We start from the raw sequence: 10,230 nt of genomic DNA, 5'->3' as shown, positions 1-10,230 counted from the left end.
TAATAGACTTTAAACATTCTCACACAAACACAAAAAGGTAAATATTTTTGGTTATGACGTGTTAATTAACTTGATGGAGGGGGAATTCTTTTACACTGTGTATGTCATGTTTGTCATGTATATACTGTATATACATGTATATGTATATGTTTGATGATATGTCAAATCATTAGGATATACACTTTATTTTTAAATTGTTTTATTGATTATACTATTACAGTTGTCCAAATTTTCCTCCCTTGTCCCCCTTCACCCACATACTCTCTCCCACAGGCAACCCCCAATCCATTGTTCATGTTCATGGGTCATGTATACAAGTTCTTTGGCTACTCCATTTCCTATACTGTACTTTACATCCCCAAGGCTATTCTGTAACTACTTATTTGTGCTTCTTAGTCCCCTCACCTCTTCACCCGTTCCCCCACACCCAGCTCCCATTTGGCAACCATCAAACTGCTCTCTGTGTCCATGATTCTGTCTCTGTTCTTGTTTTCTTAGTTTGTTTTTTAGATTCAATTGTTGTAGATATGTATTTATTGCCATTTTATTGTTCATAGTTTTGATCTTCTCTTTATTAAATAAATCCCTTTATCATTTCATATAATAATGGTTTGGTGATAATGAACTCTTTTAGTTTTTTTCTTGTCTGGTAAGCTTTTTATCTGCCCTATGATTCTAAATGATAATTTTGCTGGGTAGAGCAATCTCGGCTGTTTGTCCTCACTTTTCATAACTTTGAATATTTCTTGCCAATCTCTTCTAGCCTGCAAAGTTTCTTTTGAGAAATCAGCTGACAGTCTTATGGGAACTCCTTTGTAGGTAACTCTCTGCTTTTCTCTTGCTGCTTTTAAGATTCCCCCTTTATCTTTAACCTTTGGTATTTTAATTGTGATGTGTCTTAGAGTGGGCCTCTTTGCATCCATCTGTTTGAGACTCTGTGCTTCCTGGACTTGCATGTCTATTTTCTTCACTAAATTAGGGAAGTTTTCATTTCTTTTCAAATAGATTTCCAATTTCTTGCTCTTACTCTTCTCCTTCAGGCACCACTACAATGCAAATGTTGGAACACTTGAAATTATCCTAGAAGCTGCTTACACTATCCTCATTTAAAAAAAAATTATTCTAGTTGTTCTGATTGGTTGTAATTTGTTTCCTTATGTTCCAAATCATTGCTTTGATTCTTGGCTTCATCCATTCTACTGTTGTTTCCTTTTAAATTGTTCTTTATTTCAATTAGTGTATCCTTCATTTCTGACTGTTTCTGACTGGATCTTTTTTATGCTGTTGAGGTCCTCATTAAGATTCTCGAGCATCCTTATAACCAGTGTTTTGAAATCTGCATCTGATAGACTGCTTATTTCCATTTTGTTTAGTTCTTTTTTCTATTTTTTTAAACTATTCTTTCATTTAGGCCATACTTCTTTGTCTCCTCATTTTGGCAGCCTCCCTGTGTTGGGTTCTATGTATTAGGTAGAGTGGCTATGATTCCCTGTCTTGGTAGCATGGCCTAATGTAGTAGGCATCCTGTAGGGTCCAGCAGCACAGCCTCCCCTTTCACCCAAGCTGGGAACTCAAGGTGCACCCTTCATGTGGGCTGAGTACACCCTCCTCTTATAGTTGAGCCTTGGTTGCTATTGTCAGATCAGTGGGAGGGATTTACCCAGGTCAGTCAGCTGCAAGGACTGGCTAAAACCACTGATGTGTAAGGACAGCTACTGACCATTGACCTCTGCCCTCTGTGGAGGATCGGCTGTGTGGGGGCAGGGTGATGGTACTCTGATGTGATCTGTAGCTCTCCACTGGGTGTGCAGGCTCTGGGGTTTCCCAGGTGGTGCAGACCAAGGTCAGCCCCAACCTGTGTTCTGCATGAGCAATTAAGCAATCTGAGATGGCCATTACTTCTGCTGGGCTTAGAATTTCCCCAGGTGAAGCCAAGCTGTGAATCTTGGCTGGCTGCTGCTAGTGCTGGGCCTTGGGCCACTTAGCAAGAGTATGGGGGCTGGGAGTTTACTGAGGACAGCTGTTTCTTGTTTAATAAGACTTAGGAAGTTGTGAAGCATGATCCAAGACCAGCAATTCATGTGAAAAGAAACACTGTTAACAGTTTGAGTGGGCTCTTAACTTGGGTGGGTCAGAGTCTCAGGGGATCTCCAGGGCAGGGAAAACAGTGCTAAACAGGTGATGGAGTCTCAGATATGGAACCCACCTGCCAGCTCTGAAGGGCGAGGGCACAGAAAAGGGACAATGACCCCTGCCTGCCTTTCTGTCTGGGAGAAAGCTGTCCTCTAGCTCCTGCCTTGAGGCCAGACACTTTGGTTCCTCCCTATATGCCACTGGTGCCTTTCAAGCTGCTACCCCAGTGCTTGAGCTCAGAAGGATGAGTCTGAGTAAGTCTGTGTGTGGTTTCTTTAAGGGAAACTGTTTGGGACTCCAGAAGTTTCTTTCATCAACTCAACCACCACTGACTTTTGCAGCCAGAAGTTAGGGAACTTACCTTCCTGACACTGGAACCCTGGGCTGGAGTCCTGGTGTGAGTCTGGAAATCCTCTATCCTGAGATATCCCTCCACAATTTTTATCCACCACATGTGGATGTGGGACCAGCCCATTCCATGTCTCTGCCCCTCTTTCCAGTCTGGATGGATGTGGCTTCTTTAATTCCATAGTTGTCAGACTTCCATTCAACTTGATTTCTGACAGTTCTGAGTGATGGTTATTCTATATTTTAGTTGTAATTTTGATGTGGTTGTGCAAGAAAGTGAGCCGTGTTTACCTATGCTGCCATCTTGACCAGAAGTCCAGGTTGTACACTTTAAATATCTTATTATTTTATTTGTCAATTATACCTCAATGAAGCTGTGGGGTAGCAGAAATAAAGATACTGTGAATCTAGCCTTCCCCTCATTTAAAAATTTTTGTATTGATTTGAAAGAGAAATATTAATTTGTTTCTCCACTTATCCATACATTTATTGATTGCTCCTTATGTTTACTAATCAGGGATCAAACCCACAACTTTGGTATATCAGGACAACACTCACCAACTGAGATACCTGGCTAAAGCCTTCCCTTCATTTTATGTATGAGGAAACTCAAGTCAAGAGATGGCAAGTCACAAAGCTAATTAGGGTCAGAACAAGGTTGAGAACCCAGTCTCCTGAGTCTTGTTTCAGAGTTTGTTGCCTTGCACAATTTTATGCACAAATTTAAGTTTATGTGAAATTCCTTTTGGAAAAAATATGTGACATGCAGTGAGGTGATTCATATTATCACAGAACACAGTATTTGGATTTAGTCTTACTTAAATTCACAGTCCCCTCTCTGTTAAACATGTTGTTTTCTTTTTGTGGGCAGAAAAATACTACAATTTCAGTTAAAGCCTTTTCAGGAATTCTGAGTATGTGAGATAGATGTTGCTAGGGAATGCTAATAATAGGTCAAAATAGCACTCAAGCCCTCTATATGTCAGAACAAAAACTCCCTAGAAATATTTACTCAGCACTCTACCTTTTATCATTTGAAAATGCTTGATGATATTCAATTAAGAGAAGAGCTTTTTTAAGATAACCATACTGCATTTCAAGAAATCCAGTCATACAGCATTTTAATAACACATTTCTTCCCTTAATTTTCTTAGTTATCTGCTGATTTTTATTTGCCAATGGAAAACCATACATTAACATTGCAGTTTGGAAGAAAATGAATAACATTTCTTGCTATGTTATAGGTCAAGAGTTACAGCCTAAGTTTCATTTCTCTCCCATTAAAATTGCTTATTTGCCTCATCTCCATGTATATCAAATGGTAATAAGATACGGAATATATAAGGTTGTGACCCATGCCAGTAGGTTTTGCTGTTTCTAGGGTTTTCTTGTTAATTGGTTGCATTGTATGTCAGATCCGATTCTTCCACGCCATTGTTAAGGCTGATGGTCCTTCAGAACATCATTGAAAAGAGAAATAGAAGGAGTTTCACCAAAACAAGGCTAGAGGTGAAATTTCCTAAGGGCAGAGCAATGATTTTTGCTTTTATGGTTTGGAAAATAAAAGTGCATTCTATCCTGTTAAACTTCTTGGGTGTGAAAAAGAATGTTTTACCAGGAAAAAAGAAAAAAGCTCTGTAATTTTGCACTGAATTCAGAGGTTTCAGGTTAGAATACATTTCTATACATTAAAAAACTGACTGATATGAAGAAAATTGTCTGGTTTATATCAAATAATGGCCAGTCCCATGTACCTAAGTATACTTGACTTTACCTAATAAATGTCCACCTCAGCTGCACTGTATAAGATTATATTTTGGAAACAAAATTATATGCTAATCTCTCCAGTGGTGCTCACTGTTTATAGGAATGAAATTGTTTTGTAATGTGAATAACCCCCTCTAATTTATTTACTGTTAGGTTGTATTTTTGTTTATTAAATTTCTTAACAGAGAGCTAACCTTCATATCCTTATCTCTCAGCATTTGAAGGATAGGACTTGAGGGGACATACAAAAGCAGTAGGGGGAAGGTAAGGACACTGGCCAAGAAGTCAAAAGACCGTTGAATCCAGCTCTACCACTTACTAGCCAAAGGATAGTGGCCAAGTCAGTATATCTTTATGGGCTTCAGTTTTCTTACCGGTAATAATGACAGATAAGGAAACTATGAGAATCAAATGTAATTATCTGTGGAAAAACACTTGAACTGCATGTTTGACAAATAAAGTTGATAATTAATAATCATTAAATTTCCCCTACTCCCCTTTCCACAGTTGACAATGGAAGTGATAATCAATAGTTCCCTAACCAGAAGGCCCCACATCAAGGAACATAATTTAATCAAATAGCCTGGTTGCAACCCTAGCTTGAAAAGGAAAAGAATGCAGCCAGGTAACACCAGGAAAGTCACATTTACTTGGAGCTAACTCAGCCTGTGTGGAGTCTGTTACACTCGCATATTGTGAGAATGAAAAATAGTTTCACTCCAGATTGACTGAGTGGGGAAAATGTGTGCAGAAAATCCCTATGTGATCAGTGAACTTCCACTCTGTTAGAATCTACTTCAAATTTGATGAAATCAGAAATTTTTCCAGTCTCCAAATCAATCTGAATGGTGTCATTCACCTTGATGAGGGGATCAGGATAGTGGGTGTTGTGAGCATCATGCATCAACAGATAAGGGATTCCTTTTGCTCCCACAAAGGTTTGTCTCACTTTGCACAATTTTTACTTGGCCTTCTCAGGTATAATCTGATAAACAGCAAAGTGACCCTTGGTTTCTTAGATCAGACAGAAATTCTTTTCAGTCTCATCAGTGCTAATGATATCCATAAAACCAGCAGACTAGGTTATAATGGTTCAAACCTTGCCATAATCTTAATAAACTGCTATATGCAGCCTTGGCTGGTGTGGCTCAGCAGATCGATTGCCAGCCTGTGAACCAAAGGGTTGCAGACTCTATTCCCAGTCACTGCACATGCTAGGTCCCCAGTAGGAGGCGCTCAAGAGGCAACCACACAGTGATGTTTCCCTCTCTTTCTCCCTCCCTTCCACTCTCTAAAAATAAATAAATAAAATCTTTTAAAAATAAACTGCTACATGCAGATCTTTGTTTCATCCCCTGTTAGGACATACTTAAGCCTGTACCTCAGAAAAATGATGAGAGAGAGACATTCTCTTAGCTTGCAGGGACCGATTGTTAGATGAGGAACAAACACATTGGTTAGTTTATCCAGTAGCCAATGCTTTGGTGTGCAAAACACTTCAGATGCTTTTTGGGACCACAAGCCATGGTGATGCAAGGCACGGAAAGAACCATTATCACTGTTCTTGAAGCAAAGTGGTTGATGATCTCAGATATGACAACAGGTCCATCCGGACCTGAGTATAATGGAATTGTTAAATTCCTTGAAAGAAGTCAGTGTACTTGAGTTACCATAAGCTTCCATCCCAATTGGAGGCCTGGTCCATCAATGATAATGTTGTCTAATACAGGACTCACCAGCCACATGTGCTTATTGAGCACATGTGTCAAGACTGAACTGAGATATAATGTAAATATAAAATGTACACTGAGAGTCTTCTGGTCAAGATGGAGGTAAACATGCCTCACCTCCTTGCACAACTACAACAAAAATGACAACTAGACTACAAAGCAAATATCACCCTGAACTGTGAGAAAATTGAGCCGTATGGGAAGTCCAACTACCAAGGATTTAAAGAAGCCACATTCATCCAGATGAGTAGGAGGGGTGGAGACATGTAGATGCACAGAGAGATGCAGAGAGGTGGAGAGGCACAGAGATATGCGGAGAGGGGGAGAGGTACAGAGAGGTGCAGAGACGTGAAGTGAAGGTGCAGAGATGTGCAGAGATGCAGAATGGGCAGTTCTACATCCACATGTGGTGGATAAAAATTGGAAGGGATGCCTCAGAAGTGAGGGATCCCAGCCCCAGACCAGACCACATAGCCCAGGGTTCCAGCCACAGGAAGATAAGTCCCCATAAATTCTTTCAGTAAAAAACAGTGGGATTTGGGACAGTGGAAGAAACTGTGGGATTCTCAAGACACTTCTCTTAAAGGACCCACAATGGACTTAGGACTTATGCAGACTCACTGTGGCAGCAGCTGGAAGGGCACCAGTAGCATATGGGTAGAAATTGAAATGACTGGCAGCAGGGTGAGTGCTGGGAGACAGCATCCTCATAGACAAAACTCCAGGGGCCAGGCAGCAGCACTGTCCCCTCTCACACAGTGCCACAGAACAGTGACATGGGTTGCCCGCCCTGGCAATTACCTAAAGCTCTACTCCATACAACTTACAGGTACACTTTTCTACAATAGGCCATGCTACTAAGATAGGGAGTCAAAGCAACTCTACTCAATACAAAGAAACAAACAGGGAGGCTGCGAAAATGAGGAGACACAGAAATGTGGCCCAACTGAAGAAACAGAACAAAACTCCAGAAAAAGAAGTAAACAAAATGGAGATAAGCATCCTATAAGAAGCAGAGTTCAAAACACTGGTTATCAGGATGCTTTGGGAACTCACTGGGCACTTCAACAGCATAAAAAAGACCCAGGCAGGAATTAAGATTACATTAACTGAAATAAGAAAAATCTACAGTGAACCAACAGTGGAGGGGATGAAGTCAAGAATCAAATCAACGACTTGGAACACAAGGAAGAAAAAACATTCAATCAGAACAGAAAGGAGAAAAAAATTAAAAAAAGATAAGGATAGGCTAAGGAGCCTCTTAGGACATCTTTAACCATAATGATTTGAATCATAGGAGTGTCAGAAGGAGAAGAGGAAAAGCAAGAAATTGAAAACTTGTTTGAAAAAATAATGAAAGAACACTTCCCTAATTTGGCGAAGAAAATAGACATACAAGTCCAGTAAGCACAAAGAGTTCTGAATAAGATGAACCCAAACAGGACCACACCAAGACACATCATAATTAAAATGTCAAATATTAAAGATAAAGAGAGAACTTTAAAAGCAGCAAGAGAAAAGCAGATAGTTACCTATGAAGGGGTTTATAAGACTATCAGCTGATTTTGCAAATGAAACTTTGTAGGCTAGAAGGGACTGGCAAGAAGTACTCAAAGTGATGAAAAGCAAGGAACTGCAACTAAGATCACTCTATGCAGCAAAGCTATTGTTTAGAATGGAAGGGCAGATAAAGTGCTTCCCAGACAAGGTAAAGCTAAAGGATTTCATCATCACCAGGCCCTTATTATATGAAATGTTAAAGGGAATTATTTAAGAAAAAGAAAATCAAAACTATGAACACTAAAATGGCAATAAATTCACAACTATCAATAATTAAATCTAAATAACAAACTAAGCAAACAAGCAGAACAAGAATACAGCCATAGATATGGAGATTGTTTGGAAGATTATCAGGTAGGACAGGAAAGGAGGAGAATGAGGGGAAAGGATATAGGGATCAAAGAAGCACAAATTGTTAGGTATAAAACACATAGAGGGATGTTAAGAACAGTACAGGAAATGGAGTAGCCAAAGAACTTATATGCAAACCCGTGGACATGAACTAAGGGTGGGAGATTGCTGGAAGAGAGGGGTATACCAGAAGGAGTGGGGCAAATGAGGAAAAATTGGGACAGCTGTGATAGCAAAATCAATAAAATATATTTTTAAAAAGAGATTGAATGAAAAAAGTTTGTGTAGTCAAAAAATAAAAAAATAAAAATTAAATGTATACTGAATTTAAAAGACAGTACAAGATTTTAAAATAATATAACTCAGTAATTTTTATATTTTGTATATTAAAATGAAAATACATGGATATATTATTAATATATTATTGAATTTATTCACTTTTCTATTTATCTTTTTTAAATGTTATTTTTGAATCATGTTGATTCTATTACAGTTGTCTCAATTTCCCCCCTTTGCCCTCCTCCACCCATCCCACCCAAATCCTCTCGCCCACAGTCAATTCCCACTCTGTTGTCCATGCCCATGGGTCATTCACACATGACTTTGTTTAGTCCCTTCTCCTTCTTTCCACCATTGTCCTCCTTCCCCATTCACTCTGGTCATTTTCAGTTTGTTCCATGTTTCCTTGCCTGTGGTTTACTTTGTTCATTAGTTTATTTTGTTGAATAGATTCCACTTATAGGTGAGATCACATGGTATTTGTCTTTCACTGACTGGCTTATTTCACTTAGCATAATATTCTCCAGTTCCATCCATGTTGTCACAAAACATAGGACTTTCATCCCTCTTTCTTTTTTTTAAAATGCTGATTTTATTTATTTATTTACTTATTTATTTAAACGTCAAGATCCACTATAAAATATTTAAAAAATTAAATCCATTATAAAGTCTTAACAATTAAAACAACATGACACGGCACAGAAATGATCAAGTAGATCAATGAAATAAAATGAGCAGTCTAGAAACAAATGCATATAACTGTCTAACAATGTAATATAGGATTAAATTGATTATTTCGAATCAGCGGGGAAAATAAAGCTTATTCAACAAATAAGGTGGATGGACCACTATTACTTTAAATAAAACAAATATAGGGCCCTTTTTCACACATTATACAAGAAATCTTCAGGTGAGTTAAAAATCAATATTTAAAATCTAAGGAGTTTTAGGAGAAAATATGAAATAATATTTTTCTTACTCTGAAGTAACACATTCAAACGCAGAACCTATAAAGTAAAATATTGACAATACGGTAATATACATATTAAAAAGTTAAAGGACAAGTAATAGAATAGGAAAGTATTTGCAGCACACCTAAAAAAGGGTTAATACTATTTCTCTTTTTTTAGGGAAAAAATTCCACAAACATTTAATCAAAAAATGGATAAAGAATACCAAAAAGTCATTTAAAGCTTTTTTTAAAAAATAATAGAAATAGGCAAGAAATATACAAAAACAGGTTTAGTTTCAACAAATAATAAAGGAACAATTGAAATTACACATCACTGTCACAATCATATTACTGAGTATTAAAAATATTGGTAATATCAAGTAAATCAAGTATTGGTGACTGTGAAAGCAACTGGGTATTCATAGACTTTTTTCCCCTCTTAAAGCAGTCCCTTTATCATATCTTGCAATGCTGGTTTGGTGGAGGTGTATTCTTTTAGCCTCCTTTTGTCTGAGAAGCTCCTCATTTCACCTTCCATTTTAATTGAGAGCCTTGCTGGGTAGAGCAGTCTTGGTTGCAGGCCTTTGCTTTCCATTACCTGGAATATTTCTTGCCATTCCCTTCAACTTATAGTGTTTCTGGTGAGAAGTCAGCTGCTAGCCGCATCGGGGATCCCTTATATGTTACTGCCTCTTTCTCCCTTGCTTGCTTTAGGATTCTCTGTTTGTCTTTGATATTTGCCGTTTTAATGATGATGTGTCTTGGAGTGGGCCTTGTAGGGTTCCTCTTAAATGGGACCCTTTGTGCTTCCTGGACTTGTGTGACTTTTTCTCTCCTCAAATCAGGGAAGTTTTCCATCATTACTTTTTCAAACAGGTTCCCTATCCCTTGCTCCTCTTCTTCTCCTTCTGGTATCCCTACTATACAGATATTATTACGTTTCAGGTTGTCCTGCATCTCCCTAAATGCCTCTTCATTCTTTTTTAGTCTTTTTTCATTTTCTTGCTCTCACTGGGAGCTTTCTTCTACCTTACCCTCCAGCTCACTGATTCGATCCTCTGCTTCACCTAGTGTGCTTTTGATTCCTTCTACGTGTTCTTCAATTCAGAA

At 38.4% G+C, this 10,230-nt stretch overlaps 1 pseudogene; it reads right to left on the bottom strand.

Moving 5' to 3' along the window:
- Positions 1–5,014: 5,014 nt before the first annotated feature.
- LOC129075528 (40S ribosomal protein S4, X isoform-like) lies at positions 5,015–5,774 on the bottom strand (annotated as a pseudogene).
- Positions 5,775–10,230: the final 4,456 nt, after the last annotated feature.

The sequence above is a fragment of the Pteronotus mesoamericanus genome, unplaced genomic scaffold, assembly GCF_021234165.1.
Source record: "Pteronotus mesoamericanus isolate MK-2021 breed Mesoamerican mustached bat unplaced genomic scaffold, CSHL_Meso_final contig_55, whole genome shotgun sequence".
NCBI lineage: Eukaryota > Metazoa > Chordata > Mammalia > Chiroptera > Mormoopidae > Pteronotus > Pteronotus mesoamericanus.
This window is presented reverse-complemented; position numbering and strand designations above follow the sequence as displayed.